This window comes from Canis lupus, chromosome 22, assembly GCF_011100685.1.
Source record: "Canis lupus familiaris isolate Mischka breed German Shepherd chromosome 22, alternate assembly UU_Cfam_GSD_1.0, whole genome shotgun sequence".
Classification (NCBI taxonomy): Eukaryota; Metazoa; Chordata; class Mammalia; order Carnivora; family Canidae; genus Canis; species Canis lupus.
This window is the reverse complement of record NC_049243.1, coordinates 1355032-1378637: the sequence shown is the minus strand read 5'-3', so window position 1 is coordinate 1378637 and position 23606 is coordinate 1355032. Positions and strand designations below refer to the sequence as shown.

The window sequence follows — 23606 nt, the reverse complement described above, 5'->3', positions numbered from 1 at the left end:
TCTCTTTTTTCCTTGGTAACATTCCTTTCATAGTATACTTCATTTTATACTAATTATGTCAGCTTTTCTTTTAATTATTGTTGGTATACTATACATTTTTCTATCCCTTTACTTTAAATTCATCTTTATATTTAAATTGAATTTCTGGTAGACAGCATATAATCTGGATCTTGCTTTTTTGTTCAATCTGAAAATCTCTGTCTTCTCATTATTTTGTTGAGATTGCTTATATTTAATGTAATTTTTAATGTGGTTGCATTAAAATCTGCCCACGTGCTTGCTATTTTCTATGTGTTCTATCTGTTCTTTGTTTATTTTGCCATTTTCAGCCTTTTGGGGGGATAATTTAATTGTTTATTATTTCATTTTATCTTCAATATTGGCTTATTATTTATGCTTCTTTCTTATTTTAACTTTTTGTGCTTGCCCTACTTACAACATGAGTCTTTGATTAATCTGAGCTTGCCTTCAAATAATACAATATTGCTTCATATGTAGCATAAGGACCTTAAGACAGTATATTCCCAATTTCTCTATCCTGTATCTTATGCTCTGCATTTTATTTTTGCTATGTTATAAACACACAACATAGTGATAATGTTTTTTGCTTCGCATAGTTATCTTTTAGAACACTTACTAGCATGAAGATGATTTTATAAACCTTTATTCATTCTCTTTACAGCACATTTCATTTGTTTGTGTAGATCCAACTTTCTGTCTGATATTATAGTCTTTCTGCTTGAAAGATATTCTTGAAAATTTTTATAGTGCAGGTCTACTGGCAATGAATTCTCTCAGTTAAAAAAAAGAATATCTTTCCTTCATTAAAAAAAAATGCCTTCCTGGATACAGAATTCTGGGTTAACTTTTAAAAAATATCTTTCTTTAAAGATGTCACTCTATATTTTCCTGGCTTTCACAGTTTTGGATGAGAAGTTTGTTCTTATCTGTGTTCCTCTGTATGCAATATGTCTTTAGCTTTATCTGGTGTCTAATAAAACTTATTTTTAGAACAGTTTTAGATTTACAGAAAAACTGACTTGTGGAACAGTTTCAATATACACCATACCAAATTTCCCCTATTATTAGTATCTCATATTAGTATGATAGATCATTACAATTAGTGAAACAATATTGATAGCTTAGTATTAACCAAAATCCATACTTACTCAGATTTTCTTAGTTTTTACCTTATGTCCTTTTTGTGTTCTAGAATCCCATCTAAAATACCATGTTATATTTGGTCATATTTCCTTAGTGTCCTCTTGTCTGTGACAGTTTTTCAAAATTTCCTTGCTCTTGATGATCTTGATAGTTTTGAAGAATATTGGTCAGATATTTTTTAGAATATCTCTTGATTTGGATTTGTCTGATGTTCTTCTCATGGTGAGGCTGGGGTTTTAGAGTTTGGGGAAGAAGACTGGAGGGATAAAGTGACATTTTTGTGCCATCATATCAAGGGTATGTGTTGTCAACGTGACATATCGCCGTTGATGTTGGCTTGATCATCTGGCAGAGGTGGTGTTTGTTAGGTTTCTCCATTTTACATTTATTCCCTTCTTTTTGAACTTTTTGGAAGTAAATGTATATGCAAAGCCCATACTTCAGGAGTGGGGAGTTCTACTCTCCTTCCTTAAGGGGAGAGTATCTGCATAAATTATTGGAAATTCTTCTGCAAGGGATATTTGTCCTTTCTTTTCCAGTGTTTACTTATTCAATCATTTGTTTATATCAGTATTAATGTATCATTTATTTTTGTCTGCCTTCAACATTTTATTCTCTTTTCTTTGTTTTTTTGACAGTTTTTTTTTGTTTGATTTTTGTTTTTTGGAGTTTGAAGAAGGTATTTCTAGGGTTTGTTTGTTTTGCATTGTATTGTGTATATCCTTTTTGATGTTCTCTGTGTTTCTTGGATCTGTATTTTGGTATCCGTCATTAATTTTGGAAAATTCTTGACCATTATACCTTCAAATGTTTTACCTGCCTTATTCCTTTTCTCTTCTTCTAAGAGAAGTTTAACTGGAGTTAAACAAACCATGAGAGACTCCTAACTCTGGGAAACAAAGAAAGTGTTGCAGAAGGGGAGGAGAATGGGGGGATGGGGTGACTGGGTGATGGGCACTGAGAAAGGCACTTAATGGGATGAGAACTGGGTGTTCTACTATATGGTGGCAAATTGAATTTAAATTAAAAAATAATTGTTTACAAATTACAAAAAAAAGATACATATCATTGTCCTACATCCTTTGGATGTTCTGTTCTGCTCTTTTCACTCTTTTGTGTGTGTGTGTGTGTTTCAATTTGGGTAATTTGTATTACGCTATATTCAGGTACTGATTCTTTCTTGGTGTCAAATTTATTGATGATCCACTCCATGGCATCCTTCATCTCTGTAGCTGTGTTTTTTTTTTTTTTTTCTAGCATCTCTATTCGAACCTCCCTTTGTTGTTTTCATCTGTCTGCTGAAATTACTTGTCTGATACTGCATACTGTCTTCCTTACCCATTAAAGCCTTTAACATATAATTATAGTTATTTTAAATTTCCTGCCTTATGGTTTCAAACTTTGTGTTATATCTGAGTCTTTTTGTATTTATTTACTTTAAATAGTGTGTTGTTTCTTCTTGCTTTATTTTTGTATGTTTGTAATTTTTTTGTTGAAGGCTAGATATCTTCTGTAGGACAGTAGATCCTAAAGTGTGGTTTTTATGCCTGGAAATAAATACTTCTTTCTGTTAGGCCTCAGTGTGGATTATTGGTCAATCTAGTCAGGAATTGAGCTGGTATTGTAGACTATTATTATTATGATTACTTACAATGAATGCATCATAGATTTAAAATTTCTCTAGTGATACTATGTGCTTAGGGTGGAGATTGGTTGGCTGGGGGCTTTTTCTCAATGTCCATTCTCAGCTTTAGGTTTTTCCTTTACACTATGCCTCAGAGGGAATCTCTTTCCATATTTATATAGTTCTTCTGCACTGCTTCTTGTTACCTGAAGCTTGTTAGCCTGGTAATGTTGTTTTCATTAAACTTGCTTTAGGCAGGCATTGTGTCCCTGAAGACCTTTTTCTGCATTGTTTTAGTTTTAATTTTTTTACTTTAAAAAGTATGATATCTATTCTTAAGGATCTGGAAAGAAGTAAGGAGGTGTCTTGATGTATTTAATAATAAGAAAATTGCCAACTATATGCCACAGTGCTTGAGATGCAAATGTGACTATGACTTGTTTCATCCTACTCAGAAGCTCTGTAGTAGAGAACTACAAACTGGTAAACATTATAACCTAGTGTGTATCGTGGTAGGAGTAGACTCTAGATGCTTTGAAATACAGCAGAGGCCTTCTTAGCCCAATGTGGTTTATGGTAAAGTTCAGGGAGTTCTTACTGGAGGAAACCCAGGAAAATCACTATTTCTCTAAGACATCTTATTTTGTGTTCCTTCAGGAAAGTGACAATGGGTTTGGGATGAGAGAGGGAAAGACCTATGAACCTGAAGTAAGGATGCAGGAAGTGGGTGAAGAAACTATGGAAAAATACAGCACATTCTGGAAGTCACATTCTCACATTACTTTAGGTATCTTCATGGTGTCATCAAGAAAAACCAAGATTTTTTTACTTCAGACAAATCTGGGTTTGAAATCTTGCTTTCTCACCTATATCCCAAGGAACTTTGGGAAAATTACTTTCCTAAGGTTCAATTTCCTCATATACAAAATGCTAAAGGTGTTTCCTATTTCCCAGGATTGCTGTGAACATTATATGAAGCACCAGGCTTCTAGAAGAAGATCCATAATGAGTATCTATTGTTACTGTCATTGTCATTTGCAGCCACTAAATTAAATGTTTTGAAATTCTTTAGGTAACTAACGATGAACTCACTCCAGGGTCTTCTAAGGAGTCAACTTGGAAATGAGAAGCATCTGATTTTCCTGTAGAGGTTGTTCCCTAAATGGCTGATTCCATGCTAATGGTGAAGAAGCAACTTGAAAATAAGATCCCATAAAAGTATATTTAAAAATTCAGCTCCAGTGGTCATCTCTTCCAAGAGCTTAAATCTCAGAATTTTCTCCTGTGAGTATATTGACCCCACAGAGTTCATAACCCTGCAGTGTCTTGGCCATGTGTACCCATCTGGTACATTCAACCACCAAACTGGAATATGATATTGTATTTTCTGGACAGGATTAAGAGTGAGTTCTCTTAGGCTCAAATGACCCCTGCAATCAGGGGCAAGAGGACTGTAATTGACATGTCACTCAACAAACATACTAAGAATAATAGAAACAGAGATGACTACTTTGCCTTGTGGTGAATGCCCTCCTTTGGGGATTAGCAAGATGGTTAGAGGATGAGCAGAAGGCAGCACTAACTTTCTTAGCCCTGCTTCTTCCTTTAGCATATAATATAGCTTGTTTTAGGAACTAAACATCAATGATGTGGCTATGACAACTTCTTCTTTAGAAAACCAAGATTTGTCTTGATTATGGGAGCTGGGTGGATGAGGAGTACTTCTTTGCCAGTCTTCATTCATTCATTTATTCCTTCATCTGAAATGTATTCAATACTTTGTTTATGATGGGCTAAACTTCAAGGAATCGTGCTGGATTTTTCTACTTTTCTAATGAAGTTTATAGTCTGCTGGAGGGACATAGCTACTAATCAAATAATCACAAAGATAAATGTATTTCAGAGATAATTACTCTGAAGGAGAATTATCTGATTTGGGGTTCTGGGAAGTCTTCCCCAAATTAGAAAATTTCTGAACTAGATGAGCTGGTCAGGGATGGGGTAAAGAATGTAGAAAGAAAGAAGCACACAACAGGCAATTGGAGAAGCATGCACAATGGTCCTGGGGATAAATGAAATGGCAAATTTGATGAAGAGAAAGAAGAGCAGTGAAAATGTAGTACGGAGAGTAAGGAAAGAGGGTTGTGCAAACTAAAGTTGAAAGGGGCGGGGGACAGGTCAGGCCAGCAGGGCTTTATAAGGCATTTGCAGAGCTTGGGTTATCATTCAAAGGGCTAGTGAAGCCACTGAAGAGTTTTAAGTGGGGCAGGGTTAGGAGGTGGTGACCATGGTCTAATTTGAAAAGATCACAGAGGCTGTGGGGTGGAAAATAGATTGGGAAGACAGCAAAAGTAAATGTGGAAAGACTAGTTAGAAGGTATGAGGATTGTTTCGTTTTTCCTTTGTAGATGGCAGAAACTTGAGTAAGTGTAAATGTCAATAGGAAAGATTCAAGTGAGAGGAAATGTGGAATATAAAGGAGAGAGAAGAGATGGTGAAAGGTACCTGGAAAGGCCAATGTAGCAATCGGAACAAATTGTCTTAGAAAAGAGAAGGACTAATTCTACTCTAACTGAAGAGGAGAAAGAACGATGAGTAGATATAAGGAGTTCACCATGGGAGCTTCGTCCTACGGCTTTTATTTTCTTTGTGAAGTAGGAAGTGAGGCCATTTTTTAAGAGTGAGAGGGAAGAAAAAAAAAGAGTGAAAGGGAAGGTGAAGATAAAAGGGCAAATTAGAGATCCAAGAAGGGTGGAGAAAATTTGAAGTATTTACTAGAAAGTGGGAAAGAGAACTGATTTAAATGCATGTAGGAATCTTGCTAAGATGTGTTGAGGACACATTTGTTTTGGTGTTTATGACTTCACCATGATCCCCATATGCTCCATATGTTACTTTTTCCATCAATACTTGTCTATCTTGACTCAGGAACAGAGGGAAAGAGGTTCAGGTAACATTGTCATTTTGTTAGCAGCTGCTGATATAAATGTAAATAAAAAAAGAGGGAGTTTAGGATACTGGCAAACATATTATTGAAATTATGTAACATGAAATTCAAGTTGGAAAGGAGGGATTCGAAAAAGAAGCCTGATGGATTGGGAGGAAGAGGAAGAGTCTGTAGACTAGAGACCCTAAAGAGATTAAAGAACATTTGTAATCTAAGGAGCCCACGCAGCAACCTGGGTGGAAAGGAGTTAGCAGGAACATGATTTAATGATTTTGGTTATAGAGAGGTTTTGAGTAATGACCAGTTCTGGGGTAATTCTGAGAGATAATTCTCCATGCATATTTTTACATTTCTGCTCCGACTGGGCTTTTCAAGCAGAGAACACTAGCAAACTTGGTTAGATGATGACTGAATAACGAATATACCTTAGAAAGCTAGAGATAGTGTGTTACTCTAGAGAGACTTAGAGACTTACTTTTCATGGGGTCATGTGCTTACATTTCTGGGTAGTAAACACCCAAGGACCTTCCCCCAGAATCTCAGAGAGGATTTGTTTACCTTCCAGAGTAAAATTCTGTCTCTCTTTCTCTCTTTTTCCTTCCAGAAGGGAGGCGGGGCAGATGTGTTAGGCACCCTAAGTAAGCTTATCATCTTAGGTACCTTCCCCTGTATACAACCTTGCTGTTTGCATGGGGTACTTCTTTCTGGCTCTCATTATGTCACCTTATGGGGATTGAGGCTCAGGGAGCTGGTGTGAACATGCTCTGTGAGTAATAAACATGATGTTCTCTGATCCAGAGACTTTGTGCTTCCTGGCAGAGAAAACTGTGATCAAAGTCACAAAATCTTTGATGAATAAAAGGAATAATTAGATCAGTAGAGGATAGCATCAGGATAGTGGAGAGAATAGTATAAACAAATTATTGAATCCCAAAACTAATCATTAATTCATATGATTAACATTTTTTATAAGAAGCTAATAAACTAGAAACAGCAATGGGGAACAAAGAAGTTTGCTGATCCTACAGATATATGCAGTGTAAGATGATGACAGGTACAAGAGGGCTACAGGAGAAACAGTAACTTCAAGAGAAAAATATGCAGGTAGAAATTAGGTCCAGGGTATATAGAAGTTTGATTAAAAAATAGTTCCAGAGGTCCTAGTTAAAGATTATGGGAAATGAAGTATTAGGGTTGGAACAGACAAGGAAGGATCATTGGAATGGTGTTCTGATATGGGATTGATGCAAGGTGGGCTTATTCTTTGTGGTGTTGATGATGGTGGGACTATACCCATGGGATCATCTGTTCCAACTGTTATAATCTCATTTACCTGTCCTTCTGTGGTACTAGGCCCAGTGGCTGACATCATTTGAGGGCTTCCAGGGTACAGCCTGACATTATATAGGCTAAAATCCCTGCACCATATTTAGTGTTGGGTGATTTTTCCAGAAATGTCATATAAACCTCAAAAAGTGATATTCTAGGTCCTTAGGTCAGGAAAATAATCCTTTCCATAGTTACTTATGATAGAATTTGGGTTTGTTATTTCACAAAAGTGGAGCTGAGATCAAGCAGTCATTTTCAGAAGAGTTAATATCCCTAGGATGCAGGTTAGAAACAACCACTTCTTGGATGACTTATGAAATTCTTGCAATTAAGCAACTTTCTTACATTTACTAAAAACTTTTTCCCTCCTACCCAAGCCTGTTCCTCCTTGTCTGCTCCCAACTGATGACAGTAAAAGTAAAGAATTTTATGCTTTGCTTAATAGTGCTCAGACATGGCCAAGTTAGAGCTGGAAAAGAAGCAGAATACACTTGCCCATTGGAGGATTTCATTATCCAGAGGGCCTGATTTTCCAGACTTTGGTCAATGAAGAAAACTTCAGAAGAGTCAAGTGGCCAAGGCAGTTTGATGCTCCTGCAGGAGCCAGGCGCTCTCACAAATATGGGTCGTGAAATTGCCATGAACCACCAAAAGTGGTTTTTTGTAGTGAAAATAATCTCCGAAGACCTGGGACTGCCCCTTGGTTCTTCATTCTGTATCTCATATCTAATGTAGAGGAATATTTTTCAACTATTTCCTAAATTCAACTAAATTCTAAATTCTACAAGAAAACTAAGAAGTTGGTGGAGGCCAAAGTGAGCAATCATTTGAAGGTACTGTTGGAGAGAAACTGGTGACAGGACTAAGTATATATTACATGAGTGTGAGGAATTACAAAGGAAGGAGACAGTTTCAATTCTTAAAAAAAAAAAACAAAAAACAAAAACAAAAAAAAACCCCTCTTTTTCTAATTAGGAAAATAATGCCTGTTATATAAAAATTTAAAAATAAGGATAAATCATAAAAAGAAATTATAATTACTCATAGTTTCACATTTCAGGAATAACTAGTATTAACATTTTGTTGCACAGTGTTCTGCTATAATGTGAGTTGCTTTACATGCCAATTAACTCATATGTGATTGATAAATAGAGAAATGTGTCCATACACAGTAGTTTTATATCTACTGGGAGATTATTTTTTTCCCAGCATTTTAACATTTTGAAGAGATTAAGAGTGAGCTATCTTAAAATAATTTGAAAAAGCCTTATCAATATACTTCAAGAAAAAAACCTGAAGTATAATAAGAATTATTCACAATGCTAATACATTCTTTGATGAATTGCCATAGTTTAAATATATTTTTAAGTTTTGATGAGACTGGTATCTATTAGGAGCACATACACTGAAGGACTTAACTCTTGAAGTAGGAATCATGAGTCCTAGTATTTAAGGGTGAAAAAAATAATCTATTTGTGATGCTGGGTCTAATGCCTGAGAGGACTCAAATGTACTATTGTTTTGATTATTTTTGTCAGAAAGTTCTATAGGTTTTAAGAGGGCTGTCTAGCCTTTATGTTTACTGGTAAGCCTTATTATTGCCAGTACTTGATTTTTCAGAACGTTAGGATTTTCAAGAATTACTTTGTGACTTTGTAGCAGATTGCCTGTATATCTTCCAGTCCTTTTGAGAACATAGTTTTCATTTGATCATAAAAATGTCATTTAAAAAAAAGATCATTTTTTTCTTTTAAAGTATGGCCAGTATTGTTGTAACTAAAGCAACAAGGAACATACTGCCTTCCATGTAACAGTCATCTTTTAAGTTTAACACAGATATATGTGTGTTATGTATATATATGTACATACACACATCCATGTTTATATGTAAATATAGTAGGCTTTAAAATGTAAATTTAAAAACACACATGTATATATACATATATATGTACATATATATATATACACACATATACATATATATGTGTGTGTGTGTATATGATAACAGCTGGTTGGTTTTAAACTTTAATCTTATTTAAAATTATCTCTAAAATATCCAAAAGCAAAAATTACCTATAATCCCAGCACATGTTTTGAATTTTTATAAAGAAACAGAGTCTCACTTCTATCCATGTCAATCCTTAGAAATAACCATTATTAGCAGTTTGGAGTATATGGTCTTGAGTAATTTTTCCTATGCTTATAAAGATCTATTTATGTGTATGCCTGCCGTATACCTATCTATGTATCTATTTCTCTGTTGATAAACATAAGAAATATAGGTATGAATATATATTTCTTTTAATCAAAATGGAATCATACTATATTAAATACTTACATAACATGTATATTAAATACTTGTTTTTCTCAATTAAAGTCATATTACATACAGGTTTTATTCCAGATCTATCACATCCTTTTGAGTTTGTCATAGTATTTTGTCCTTTTGAGTTTGTCCACTGTGTGAGACAAGTTATGTGGACCCCACATTTAAGATATAATTATAAAACATACATAGGATAACATGGAAAAGATGAGAACTAGAATCATATAATAGTAACTATTCCATAGCAATTCCAAATCTCCACTAGGCACGTAATGCTAGTTGCTATATCAGGACCCAGCCTTACTACCTGGAAACATTTCTCCATGGCTCTTATCTGGCTTTCCAAGTCAATTTTCCTGATTCAGAAGAAAAAGTCCTTATTTGCAACTGAGAGGCTATCTCATTCTGTAAATGTTGAGGCCTTGAGATTTCTTCTCATTTTGAACTATCTTTGTTCCTTTTGGTCAAAGCTGGTGATGTTTCTCTGAAGAGTATTCTCTTAACAACTTTGTGTATTGCCTATGAATCTTATTGGGGCTCATTTAATTTAATGAAAACAACATTCATAAATCTCTTAAAAATTAAATAGAATTTAAAATTTAAACCTATCATGTATGCGTATCAATATAACACACATACAGGTTTCGTGTATGTGTGTATCTTATAAACACTCATAAAACATGTATGTGTGTTGCATTTCACAAAATGTCTGACAGCTACATCTTTAATTTTTATCCTGAGGGCATTTCTTACTTTGAGACCCTTTGCAAGACAGATTATCTTAGATATCATAAATTTTCTTTAAATTCTATTAAAAAATTGCTCTGTTTCTGACTCCTCTCTTTTTATCCATACTTTATCATATGTAGCTAAAAGAAACTATTTGGCCACTTGGATGTTCTGCCTAGAATTCTCTAGCCAAATTCACCAATTCATTAGGAATCCTTTTTGTTTTTCTCATTATCGTGAGTGACATATTGCCAAACTTTTCACCATTACATAACACTAGTCCTTTCTTTCATCCTCCAATAAGATTATCTTCACTGCCTTTTTAGCCTTCATTTACTGTCTCTCGAGACCTTCTGGCCTCTGCCCAATGTCAAAGTCAAAGTCACCCGTTTTGGATTTTGTTATGGTGGCACTCCAGTTCCAGGTTCCAATTTCTGTTGTGACTATCTCTGGCTGCAAAACCATCCATTCCAAAATTTAGTGACTTAACACAATTATTTTGTGCCTCACAACTTCATGGGTTGACTAAGTTAGGCTGTGTGGCTCTAATTTAATGGCGGCTGGGACTGGAATCCAACGTTCGGCTGAGCTGAATATCTAAGCTGACTTCTTCATTTACATGGTTTTGGTGCCTCAATTAGGACAATTGGAAGAGCAGAGACTGGTTGGGCACTTTATTGCCTCCACGTGGCCTCTTCATGTAGGTACCTGAGGATGTCTCATAGCAGGAAGGTCTTAGGGCATCTAAACTTCTTACATGGCAGCTGGCTTCCCCCAGAGTATACTTCCCATTGACCAAGATGGAATCCTCAAAGCTTCTTAAGAACAACTTGGTATCACATTTGCTACATTTTATTGGACACACATGCCAACCCTGATTCAATGTGGGAAGGGCCTGGACAAGAACATGAATCTTAGAGAGTGTTCTTTGCAGAATAGTTATCATATGTGGATATACCATAATTTATTTAACCATTCCTTTATTGATTAAAATAACTTTGGATTACTTAAATTTATTACTATTGTAAACTTTGTTGCAGAGAGCATCCTTTAGTTGTGACTTTGTCAGTCCTTCTCAAATGTACACATAAGTGTAATGCTTAATTAAATATAGATGAGGATTTTAAGGAACTTTATAGATTTATATAAAATTTTATGGAAGAGAAAATGTATAAAACATGCCAATAAATATTTGAAAAAGAATAGCAAAAAGACATTTGTCCAAATATTTCAGCAGACTCTAAAGCTACTATAATAAGAATCATATGGCACTTTACAGAGAAAAAGACAAGTAAATCAGTAGAACAGAGAAGAATCTAAGAATATACTGAGTATATATGTAAGTTTAAGATTTGATACTGATGGCATCAGTATCATGGTATCCATGGGATACTAATGTATTATTAAGAAATATATATTAAGATATTGATATTTTAGAAGAAAATGTTGTTAGATTTCCTCTCCTAGCTGATACAAAACCACATTATAGATAAAGATCTAGATATAAAATGTGAACTTGTAAAAAGATTAGAAAAAATGTAAAAACACTTTTTAAGAGTAAACAGAATGAGGAAAGACATGGAGCAAAAGAAAGATCTTTGATTACATAAAAGTTTGATTTTTCAAAAGATATGTTAGCTTTAAAATTTTTTATCATTAAATGCAAGCAATAGAGTAAAGGAAAATATTGGTAACATAAGAAATTAATATCCTTAACATGCAAAAACATCGTATATTCATAAAACTATTTTTATATAGAAAAAAGGCAGAGTAGATAAAGTCTAGAAATAAGTAGTTCATCAAAGAAGAAATAAAAATGACCAATAAACATATGTAGAATTTTTGCCCTCACCCCAACTTAAAATCCAAATTTCTTTAATTTTTATTTTTTTCCAAGTTTTTATCTAAAGTAAGTTAGTTAACATATAATGTAGTATATTTTGGGAGTAGAATTCAGCATTAAAATCCAAATTTAAATGGGCTGATATAATTTGTTGCTCATCAAGATTTTTAAAAATCTGTATCTCCAGTGCTGGTGAGAATGAGGGGAAGGGAGTTCTTTTATACACTGTTGCTGGAATTAAATATATCACTTTGTTACAGAAATCCCATATCGAAGAATTTATCCTCTGGAAAAAAATTGTTGACTTTTTTCCTATCATTTAATTTGATCTCAGGAACATTTTCCCATACCAGTAAATAGTCTTTGAAACAATAAATAATAAATAATTGAAATAATGATTAATTGAAAAAATATTTTTACTGATTGTATATTATTTCTTTTCATAGTTATGATGTATTTAAGCATTCTTCTGTAATTGGAAATTTATGTCATTTTTAATATTTTGCTTTTAGATTTAAGAGAATATTACTGGATCCAATAAGAAGATATTGTTTAGATCTGATTGGAACAATCAAAAAGTAAAAAGACATTTTGGAAATAACTTGGACTTTTTAATATGAACTGGGCATTCAATGATTTAAAAATTAGCATTAGTTTAGTTTTGTTTTATTATATCAGCTTTTCAGATCAAGGGTCACATCAACCTCTATACTCTTTAAGCCCAGATCTGACCCATTTCATCTCGAAAATTTGCTGAAATTCCTTCTGGAATTTCAAGGAGATTGTGTGTTTCAAATACGAAGAGAAGAAAGACCTCAGGGATCCAAAGCCTTGTTTAGTTATTGTCCCTTTGTAGACAGGGAGGGATGAGAGGCATATTCTTTTGGGGGGGGGCATTTTTTATTTCTTTTAAAAAATTTTTTATTTAAATTCAATTTACCAACACATAGTAAGTACATCGTTTCAGATATAGTTTTCAATAATTCATCAGTTGTGTAAAATACCTAGTGCTCATCACATCATGTCATCCTTAATGCCCGTCACCCAGTTACCTTCCCCTCAGCCTCCCCTTCTGCAACCCTCAGTTTGTTTCCCAGAGTTAAGAGGCTCTCATGGTTTGTCTTCCTCTCTGAGTTTTCCCCATTCAGTTTCCGCTCCTTTCCTTATGGTCCCTTGCACTATTTCTTTATTCTACATATTAGTGAAACTATATGATAATTGTCTTTTTCCGATTGAGTTATTTCACTTAGTATAATATCCTCCAGTTCCATCCATGTAGATGTAAATGGTTAGATTCTTTCTAATTTCATGAAGTCAACAAGAAACTATGATTGCTTATTTATTCACCAGCATTGTGTCCATTGTTTTTAGAAACATGTTTGCAATAATTTAGATTCTACTAAGACAGTAAAATATTATTAAATAAATAAAAAGGATTTGTGTTTACCAAATGCATAAAAGCCTAATAGTGAATGATGTTAAGAGAGAATTACATCAATAGGATGAGAGGTGTATTTTTATTATTTCATTTATTTACAAAAAATAAGGGAGTTCTTTTCACTGTAAAGATAATATATATTCACTGTAGGAAACATCAACAATGTCTAAAATGCCACTATTCAAAGATAATAATATTTTGGCAACTTTTCTTCTAATCTTTTCAATGTGTAATTATTACTTATTTTATAATTTTTTAAAATTTAGAAATTTTAAAATATAAGATTACATATAATTTAATATCTCACTCTTTTCATGTAAGTTACAATTTTTTCTATCATTATAAATTCTTGCAATATGTCATTTTTATGGGCTCTATAATACCAAATATACATATCACAGTTTATTCTATCACTATTGGAAAAATAATGTTTGCTATTAATTTTGAATAAGAGATTTTGAATACAAGATTTATTTATCAGTTTTTGAATTGTTTTCTTAGGGATGCTCATTTTTCAGTATGTTTGCTAACCACTTGTATTGGCTCTCAAGGACTGTTTGTATTATTGACATATTTTTTTTTGTTTCCTATTCTACTGCACTATTTAAATATTAATCATTTAACTTAGTGTCTGTGACATTTTTTCAGTTTGTTGAGTAATTTCTAATGTGTTTTTTAAAGATTTTATTTATTTTAAAAAGAGACGGGGGAGAGAATGAGCACATGAGGGAGGGGTAGAGGGAGAGGGAGAGAGTCAGGGCTCCATCTCACCACCCTGAGATCAATCACTACCTGAGCCGAAACCAAAAGTTGGATGCTCAATCATCTTTGCCCAGGCACCCTGCCCCAGTTTTTAAATATTTTTCAGCTTTTTTTTATATATTCAGAAAATTTTCATTTTAATATGTAAAATCTGCAAGTCTCCTACTTTGTGATTTCTACTCCCCGATTTAAAAAATTTTGGATTCAATGACATAGAAAAACTATTAGAGCACAAAGCTGATTTATAAACATTAAAATAGGAGCCTGCAAAGGTTTTCCTTCTCTTACACCATGTTAAGGGAGAAGGGAAGATGACATATGGAACTGGAACGAGGGCCTTTACAATCAGAGCAACCCAAGCAAGAGACAGCGATGGTGATTCTTAGACGGGTTGGAGGTAATGATTGGCGCGCCTAGGTTGGTGGCTTTGGATGGATAAAGAGTGGCAAAGTGAGGGACCGAGCCATGGCTTCCTACCTGGTTATGCTGCAAGTGACCACGGTTCAGCCATTCTATTTTGTGTCCTCTTACCCAGGGTCGACTCTGAGCCTGTCCTGTTCCTACCGTCAGATGTGTGCTATTGCTGTAGCATCTGTAACACCCGCTGCACTTGGGAATAAGCCACTGAGAACTTATTTCAGTTCCTGTTTCTCAGAGGTTCAAGAAGTGGTCCCTCACCTACTACTGACTACCCTAGCATGTGCTAGCCATTTACTATGGGGCGCAAAACCGACAAGGTGGTGGGGCACCTGGGGGGCTTGGCTGGTTAACATCTGCCTTCAGCTCAGCTCATGGCCCCAGGGACCCCACATCAGGCTCCCTGCTCCGTGGGGATTCTGTTTCTCCCTCTTCCTCTGCTCCTCCCCTCTACTGTGCTGTCTCTCTTTCTCTCTCAAACAAACAAATAACATCTTAAAAAAAAAAAAAAAAAACAAAACAGACAAGGTGGAAAGAAATAGCCTGGTTCTGGATCTGTTTTAAAGACATAGCTGAGAGTATTTATTCAAGGACTGGTTGAAGGTTATGAGCAAGAGAGAAGCAACCGTGTCCCAGGGCTTTTGGCACGAGCCACTCAAGTAAGGAATTGCCATATACTGAGATGGGACAGACAGCTGAAAAAGGAGGTTCAGGAGGTAGAGATCAAGAGATCAGTTTTGGATGAGTTAAGTCCGATATCCTGTGACACCCAGATGGAGATGTACATGCAGGCCCAGATGAAGATTGCAGGGCGGGCTGCGGCTCAGAAGAAATACCGGCTTGAGACGACAGCTAGGCGTACAAGATCACCAAGGGGTCAAGGGACCTAGAAAAGTGAATAAAATGAAGGACTAAGCCCTGGGACCTTCCACTGGGACGTCGTTTGCAGGGCAGAGAGCTGAGAGTACACTAACAGAAAAGACTGAGGGTGGCAACTAGTGAGACAAGAGGAAAGCCAGGAGGCTGTGGTGTCCTGGAAGTGGAGTGAAGGAGGTTTATCAGGCAGGAAAGGGGGATGAACTGGGTCAAATGTTGCTGGCAGGTCAGGCAAGATATGGGCTGAGAACTGACCTCTAGATAGAGTGAAATGGAGATTACTGGCACTTTGGCAAAAGCAATTTCAGCAGCGTGGTGACGGCGAAAGCCTGACTAGAGTGGAGTCAAAAGGGGATGGGAGGAGGGACTGGGACAGCACAGAAAGGTACCGTCCAGGATGGGCCGCTGGATACCGGCTGCCACTGCGGACTTGAGCTGTGGCCACTGTAATTGAAATGTGCTATAAGGGTAACACCCCCATTGGAGTAGAATCACAAAAAGAACGTGAAGTACCCTAATAATTTTATAACAATCATGTTGAAAAGATACGATTTTGGAGATGTTGGGTTAAAGAAAATATATCATCAAAATTCATTTCACCTGTTTCTTTTCAGCAAGAGAATTTAATGTAGCTACTCGAAAAATCAAAATTACAAATGCGGCTCCTTATATTTCTCCTGAAGAGCGCTGATAGAAACACTGCTTTTAAGTGGTTTTATTAGAAAGGAGGATGGATACACAGTAAACAGGGTCATAGCTGGTGGTGAAGGGGGTTTGGGAGAAACTCACAGCACGGAGCAGCGGGAGGTTCATGCAGAGTAACCGGAGGGAAGTGACGGGCCTGGAAGCAGAGAGGTGAGTATTTATGGAAGTTCCTCTTCTGCATTCTTAGTGACGTAGGAAGGACGTTTTTTCAGCTGAGAAAGAGCATGGGGGAGGAGGTCCTCTTTTGTAATCACACCATCGACCACAGAGCTTAACAAAAGCTGCGAGGCTGTAGACTGCTTAGAAGAGAAGGGCGGTATAGGGTACTTTCTGGGTTCACGGGTAGTTCATGACCAAAGACATAAAATGAAATAACCCAGGGGAGAAGTCGTCCCACTTGGTCATCTTTTCTTTTATTTCTTGGCCCTCAATTTCTTTTTATCAAAGCAGAAAACAAAAGACCCACTTCCAACCACCTCTGTTTGCTCAGTGTTCAGCATACTTCCTTCTGCTACAAGCGGCTTGGTTTCTTTATAATTTAATTGCCACAAAAATGTTTCAGTTTAGAGCCCTAAGTTTTCCAACTCGTCCTTTTGTGTTTCATGTTTTCCAACTTCTCTTCTGCCTTCAGGAAAAGACGCAAAAAGACAATTCTCTTGTCTCTACCACTCTAGAGAAGCCACGTGGGCTGGGGAGAGGCAGTCCACACCCCCCCCCCCCCCCAACTTGGCCACTCCTGGCCTGGTAGCAGCCAGGCTTCAAAAAGAAACCACTACTTCCTCCCCCAGCCCCAACGCCAGCTTCACAGGCAGCTGGGCTGATTAAACATTGAAGTTTCACTTCAGGCTACTTTAAACATTTGCATTATTCCAAAAGTTATTTTCAGGTATCCCATACGGGATCTTTATGCTCCAGTTTATTGTGTGGTTTTGAAACCTTTCTTCATAGTTATGACACCCAAAGGTCAAAAATAATGTCTAAATAAAATCCTTATACTGACCCCTGTGCTTCCTGAATGGGACCCCGGGCAACGTCAAGACGGCTGGACCGCCAGCCCAGCTGTGCCAACACTGACTTCCAAGACCTCTGATTCTTCGACGTGTCACATGGTTATGTTCTGGTGTGCAGGAAATCAAAAGGAGTCTGAGGTGACCAGTCTCAGAGTCAGATTGGGTTGGAGGTTTGGCTGGGATCGAAACTTAAAAATGGTCAGTGTGCTGAATTTTTTTTTTTCCTCTTCCTTCTCTCGCTGTCTTGGGAGCAATGATCCCATAAAAATATCCCAAGTTTATTTTCTGTGAAATAGTTGCCATTCACCTTTGAGCTGATGAGCTTCTGTACCTAAAGGACCATAAAAATTGGAAGAGTTTATAAGATGCTGTGAGTTGGCACAATGTGGCAGGAGAGGGGAAAGCACTCAGGACGTGTAAATATTTTACAGCACTCACAGTTTTCAACTGTCACTGCTTTAGAGGATAACCGCCTCTTTCCTGCCTCCCTTCCCTCCCTTCCCTTTTCTGTGGCTTGCGTTCTTTCTGCCATGTTTTTCTTTCTCTCTCTCAAAATTAATTTTTTTGCATTTAATTCTATCTGCTTCCCCCAGTAGTTAACTTATTAGTGGACTATTTACACATTTTGTAGAATTCTCTGAGCTTGCCATCACTATTTTCTTGACTGACCATCTGGAGTCATTCCATGGCAGGAGATAGTCTGAACTGGAAAGATGGGAATTTTTGGGTGGGTTGAGTCGGGTTACACCTGCTATTAAAAAGCTGGGCTTTCAGAAAAAGAGAAACAAAAATGAACAAAATAAAAGGCACAAACAGCCAGCCTTAGTAAGCTTCATGCCTCCTTCGCTACCTGTTGTCACTTTTGTGTGCGAGAATTGTTTGGGTTTTAGAAGAGTGACCTCGATGCACAGGCTCCATCATTCTCACTGAATTAGTTTATGGTGAAATAAATCATACCAAGAGGGGCCCCTAAGTCAGAGAGAATGCTTGTTTTTTTGTTTGTTTGTTTGTTTGTTTTTGTTTTTGTTTTTGTTTTCCCTCTAGGGAGCATTTAGTTTTGACAGCAGCTTGCTCCAAGGAAATGCTCATTGAAACAGTGGAAAGTAGAATAGAAGAAAAACATGTTTCCAGACATTGTTGGTTTTTGTTTTTAGTATAGGGCTGAGTGTTAAGGCGGGTTAAATGTTTTTTCAAGTGAATGAATTTTCTCAAATTTTATAATGCTGAAAACTCAGTGTCCAGGTGGTAAAAATACTCCGACTATGGGCATTCTGTAAGGCATTAAGGGACACTGGCCATTGGAGGCAGGCGCAATTGTCCTCTGACTTGATGAAGAAGTTAGATTTTCAAGTGCAGTTGGGTTGCATAGTCTATCTTAGTCATCATTCCTTGGCGTCATGTCAATCTACCATAAAAATTGGAGAAAGTGCCCATTGGTCAGGGGAAAAAAAAAGAAAGAAAAAAATAGAGACGTCCTTGCTCTGTTGAGAAGATAAATCAATTTTATGAGGGAATAAAAATATGCAGTATGTATGTGGCAAAGCGTCTTACATGAGGGCTCTCACATAACTCTTCTCTTCAAGAAGAAGACTTTGTCTCCTACTTTTTGCAAGAAGCCTAGGTTCACTAGGGCCTGGTACGGAGAGTGTGTTGACAGTTGATAAAAGATGCAAATGCAATCATCGGAGAGCTAGTTCCTGCTGTTTGGGAAGCAGGAGGTTGAACTTTTTCTCATTTAACGCCTAAAAGTGGTGGTGGTGGCGGGAGGGAGCTCTCTTGGTATTTGTTGAGAAGTTTCAGTTAATGCAGGCTCAGTAAGTCTGGAGAGCTGATGGACAGCCTGGTGACTGTAGTTAATCATACTGCGGTCTCAGGGAGCCCAGGGGGCCCAGCGGTTTAGCGCCTGCCTTTGACCCAGGCTGTGATCCTGGAGACCCGGGATCGAGTCCCGCGTCCGGCTCCCTGCATGGAGCCTGCTTCTCCCTCTGCCTGTGTCTCTCTCTCTCTGGGTCTCTCGTAAATAAATAAATAAAATCTTTAAAATAAATAATAATACTGTGTTCTTACTTGAAATTTGCTAAGAGGGCACAACTCAAGTGTTTCACCACACACACACAAAGAAAATGGTCATCACGTGAGGTGATGGGAGGGGAACCTGCTGGATTATGGCGATTGTTTCATAACGTAGTGTGTGTATCAACACATCCACTTGCCCACCTCTGCTAGATACAGATTTCATTTGTGTATTACAGCTCATTAAAGCTGAAGAAGAAGGAATATGAAAAAAATGCAAACAAAAAAACAACAAAAACTCATTGGCAGACTGAAACTCGCATGGATTGTCTTGTACGCTGTCTTCTAAAAGTTGGTAGTTTGGCCGTTGACATTAAGGTTCATGATCCGTGTTGAACGACCGTCTCTGACAGGCAGGGGAAGAGATGAAGTGAGATTTTAGGTAAAAGACAGATCCTTAGAAAAAGAGAAAGGAAAAGGGGAAGAGGACGATAGTCCTTCAAGCTCTGGGGCTCCTGCCGTGAGGCTGGGCCCGTGGCTGGTTTCCACGCCGTGGGCCGAGGCTTGGCTTCTTTGTCCCGACGTTGGCTTCTTTGCATTGGCTTTGTGTCCTCTCATGGGCAAAGTCCCAGTTTAGCCCTTCAGAGGTGCCACATTTTAGTCTCGCCATGATGACAGTCATTCCCTCGCCTCCTAGCATGGCTCTTTCTTGATGATGCCAACCCTGGAATTTTAAAAAATAATTTTTCATCGTGGTAAAACAAACAAACAAACCCATCTTCACCATTTCTAAGTGTCTAGTTGAGTCGCGTTGAGTAGGTTGACACGGTCGCATGACCATCTGCAGAACCTGTCCGTCTCTCAGAACTAAAAGGCCACTGGCCCCAACCCCGGGCCCTCACCTGCCATCCTGGCTCTAGTCCTCTGCATCTGACCCTGGACGTGACTCATGCAGGTAGGATCCTAGAGTACCTGGGACTTTGTGACTGGCTTGACCCACTGAGATGTCCCCGAGGCTACCCGTGCAGCAGCAGGTGTCAGGATGTCCTTCTTTGAAGGGTTGAGGGTGCTGCACCCTGTGTCTCGCGCGCCATGGTCCACCCTATCCTCCCCCGTGGGCCCTCGGGCGGCCTTCACCCCACTCCGCACTGCCTCCCATTGGGCCGTTGGAGGCGCGATGCCCTTCTGGTCGTGTCCCGCCACAGTGTGTCCCCAGCTGTCCTACTGCGGAGCGGCCTTCCCCAGAAGCCCGCGGCTGGTGTTGGGGGCAGGGAGGGCCCCAGGCTCTCGCTGCCCCCCCCAGGGGGCCTTCTATATGGGGCCCAGCCCGGGCCTGACGGTTCTCTGGGGGAGCCTTCCTTCCTCAGGAAACCCAGCGACTGACCGAGCCTCAGGCCCCATGGGGTAGAGTGCCGCCTCTGCCTCCTCCTCCTTCTCCTCCTCCTACTCCCCCTCCTCTTCCTTCTCCTCCTCCTCCCCCTCTTCTTCCATCTCCTCCTCCTCCTTCTCCTCCTCCTCTTCCTTCTCCTCCCCCTCTTCTTCCATCTCCTCCTCCTCCTTCTCCTCCTCCTCCTCTTCCTCCTCCTCCACCTCCTCCTCCTCCTCCCTCTCCCTCTCCTCCTCCTCCTCATCCTCCTTCTCCTCGTCCTCCTTCTCCTCCTCCTTCTACTCCCCCTCCTCTTCCTTCTCCTCCTCCTCCCCCTCCTCTTCCATCTCCTCCTCCTCCTTCTCCTCCTCTTCCTCCTCCTCCTCCTCTTCCTTCTTGTCCTCCTCCTCTTCCTCCTCCTCTTCATCTTTCTCCTTATTCTCCTTCTCCTTCTTCAGAAAACTGGTCAACAACGCAACAACACATTGAGCCTGTAACTGGGTCTGAGCATTTTCATCTAACACGAGGGCCAAGCACACCTCTGTGCTGACGCTCAGACAGAACTTAGAACTGGGAGGCGTCTTTCCATCACAACTTAACTCTGCAACATGAGCCAGGAGGCTGGGGAGGTGTCAAGGTGTGCTTCCCACAAGTCAGAGGGGGAAGGCTGGCCAGGCTCACAAGTTTTAGCAAAGATAATAAAATAAATAAAAAGCTAAGTTTCCATAAATTCTGCATCCCGTAGCCACCTGCAGCCAAACCTCCCCGCTTGGAGATGTGCCCCCTTTCTTGCAAAGGGTGTGCTCTACGGCTCTGCGCCGCCCTGGCAAAGTGCAAGGGACTGCAGAAAGCAAGCCAGAGACACAATCCACCCCTTTTCCTTTCTACCTACGAGTGTGTGTGCGTGTGTTGGTAGTATTGCGCTGCACAGCCACAGCGCGTGGAATTTCAAGTATTCCAGAGATTAATTTATTTGACATTTAGTGAAGAGCAAGTGGCTCATTTTAAGAGTATAACCCTAAAGATTAGGGACTTACCCTCAAGGATGGAGATACTGTCTTGGTTGCCTTCCTTTTTTAATATCTAGAAGAGAGAGCAGCTCGAATTAATCAAGGCTTTGTTGAATTCTGTAAATCTTGCTTCTTCTTCACCCCACGTGAGAGACTACTCAGGCAGATGGCAATTTCTGGATTAAAATGGAAGGAAGATTGGAAAAGGAAATTAGGCATTTTCAGCGAGTACCTTCAAGGTTCTAGTAAGCGCTGCTAAAGGTCTCGCTTACAGGTGGCTCGTCACGGCCTTGCAGACTTCTCGGATAAAAAGAAAACCTTTAAACTATGGCCTTCCTCAGCTTTCTCTGTTTAGGTGTCGGGGCTCCCGCTGTGAGATCATCTGTGTGAATCCGACTCTGAATCATTCAGTCGGCCAGTGTTCCATTCTAAGTGGAACTGAATTTGACTAAATGCAAAGGGTTGGTGCTCTCACCCCGGGCCTCCAGAGACACCTCCCTGGCATCGCGGCCTCACCCTGGTTAGTCAACGGGATGATGGATGAAGACATTTCTCTGCCGAAGTTGATGAGGCTAATGCCTGTTTCTGGGAACTCTTTCTTAATCCTGGTTTTAGAATTTTATGAACCTCTGCCTTACATGTGATACTTCTGTTTAGGACCATTTCCGTCTTTAAGAAAAATTAGTACCCGAATTTGTATTGTTTTTGGTGGTGGTGTGTTTTTTTTTTTTTTTTTTAAGAGCTTATTTATTTATTTTAGAGAGAGAGAGAGAACATGAGTGGGGGAAGAGGAAGATGCAGGCTCCCTGTTGAGCAAGAAGTCCAACCCAGGGGCTCCATCCCAGGACCCCAGGATCATGACCTGTGCCCAAGGCAGACACTTAACCAACTGAGCCACCCAGGTGCCCTGCTGGTGGTTCTTGAATTCTTACTCTGATATCACAGTATTTAGGAATAACCACAAGTGACTCTGTAATTTTTCCAGGTGTCTTATTTTAAACCCGAAGAAATCATGGTCAGTGTCACCGTTTGTTGAGCATCAGCTGGGTCAGAGGCCTGTGCCTGGCACTTTAACAAGTCTGTCCTCAGTGCTCTGGATTTCTAACGTGCTCCAGCCCCTGGATTGGGGGTCAGATATTGCCCCTACAGAGGTCCTCCTTGTCTCCTAAGTCTTAAAACTAAGTTGCCAATCTTTAAAGGCGTTGTCTGTAAGACTTAGCGGTATCTTAGTATCCGTGCCTAGTAGTTTTCATTGATCAAGTGCTTGGTATGGGCTCGAACCTGGGGTCCGCCCGTGTTTTACATGGTTTCCTTGTGCTGGTCCCCGCACCAGCCACTGCCTTGGGGGTCGGCTCCTAGATCCCCACTTTGGGGATGAGCGCCCTGAGGCTCAGCGAGAAGTGCTGCGTGTCGCAGGCCGCAGGGCCGGCCCGGCAGCCAGTTCTGAGTCCCCAGCCTCCCTGCTGCTCCACACCAGTTTTTCCGCTTTGTCTCTTTCTCGATGGCCTTCTGGAAGTTCTCGGTCAGTGCCCCCGCCGTTGGCACCGATGTGGCACCTGCTGATGCACTGGAACCCCTAGGGGCCAGGGCTGCCCCGCAATGGTCACCAGGTACCGGGGCCTGTCTGCAGGGATACCTGGCAGCCTCCCCGCCTGGCCTGGATTTCCAAGCTATTCCAGTAACGGATTATTTTGGTCACACGTGTTTCTGAAAGCGACTCTAATGGTGAAACTTCTTTTAAATTCCCAATTATCTGGGATAGGCTGTCTAAGGGGGTAAGAGCTGGCCGGTTTCATTCCCTAAAGTGTTGGAATTTGGTGGAAAAGAGAAACCCCGAGCCAACCAGCTTCAAAGGCTTCAGGAACCGAAGCCGCAGCATCGCGCTCCGGTTCCTCCTGCACATTCCCGGGGCGTCCCCGCAATCTGGGGGCGTCAGTTGTGCAGCTGAGAAAGCGGGTGGCAGGAGTAGGGGGTCGGCGGGACCCACACAGGGGACCCCGGGCGCGGCGGGTGTGCAGGTCGCCCTGACGCCGGCCCCCGCTCGCCT

At 39.5% G+C, this 23606-nt stretch overlaps 1 long non-coding RNA gene across 1 annotated transcript in view; it reads right to left on the bottom strand.

Moving 5' to 3' along the window:
• LOC111091743 overlaps nucleotides 1-14743 on the bottom strand; it is a 32016-nt gene extending 17273 nt beyond the window's left edge. Inside the window, exon 1 of the long non-coding RNA XR_005375968.1 lies at nucleotides 14640-14743. This is a non-coding gene — a long non-coding RNA (uncharacterized LOC111091743). The remainder of the gene's footprint in view (nucleotides 1-14639) is intronic.
• Between the last annotated feature and the right edge of the window lie 8863 nt (nucleotides 14744-23606).